Genomic DNA, 1,080 nt, shown 5'->3' on the forward strand with positions numbered 1-1,080 from the left:
GGGCAGAGGACAAATCATCGTATCCCAAATGGGCGGCAACTCATCAGCATCGAGCTGTCAAAATGATATCAACGAAGTCAAGGAGCGACAGGTCTCAAAGGGGCTCAACAAAAAGGATGGTAGAGTGATCTTAAAAAGTGGAGGTAACTGCGTCGGAGTACGATGAACCCGTCATCCACAGCTACTAGGACCCTAATTCTACCCGATCGTGAAGGTAGTCTACCCAACACGTCCTGAGATCCCCGGTCAGCAATCTGTGAATTGCGTCATCCACGAGAATCTCGGTAGCCCTAAGGTCGAAGAAAGGAAACTCTATCCTATCTACAAGCCAGAGCTCCAAGAGGTGGGACTTATACATGCCAAAATAGCAAGGATGCCTGAGGAAAGAAAGTAAGTGGAGGTTTAGCTACAAAACTGGAAACGCTCTAAACGAAAGGACTCACACCCCGTCTGGGTCGGGGAGCCTTCTAACATCCTAGGCGCACTTGACAACCACCTATAAAGAGATATGCTAGGCCAGTCAGGTTAGAAAAGCATGGGGGCTCCTCCTTAGGACATGCATTGTGGAGGCCCTATTAATCTATGCAGGAAAGTAAATGTTGCAATTTTTAAATTCTGAATATTTTAATCCTAAATTTTAATTATCTTGAATATTTTATTTAGGATTTTTTTTAGAAAATTACAATTTTAAGGTCCTTAATGAGCCTATATTATATCGTGAAGTCCCAGATAAACCACAAAAAGAAACAAAGAAAACACATGCAAGTGCAGACATGCAATATGATGCAAGAAGCAAAGTAAGCCAAATCAAAATAATAAAATAGGCCGGTACCGCTGGGTCGACAACATATCCCAAAAAAGAAAAGGGCGGTCGGACTCCGCATATACATACCCGATCCTAGTTCTATACATCAATATAAAATGCAGAATTACGATACGGGGCACAAGCATCTGCTCCTGGTCCCCTCCACGTGGTTCCTGCGCCAAACGCCTCGGAACTCGTGCCCGTATCTTATTTCTGCTACAGGACTCTCCTAGACTCTAAAAGTACATAGGAAAATAAAAGACTCAATCCTGCAT

This window comes from Phalaenopsis equestris, unplaced genomic scaffold (genome assembly GCF_001263595.1).
Source record: "Phalaenopsis equestris unplaced genomic scaffold, ASM126359v1 Scaffold000180, whole genome shotgun sequence".
In the NCBI taxonomy this organism is placed as follows: domain Eukaryota; kingdom Viridiplantae; phylum Streptophyta; class Magnoliopsida; order Asparagales; family Orchidaceae; genus Phalaenopsis; species Phalaenopsis equestris.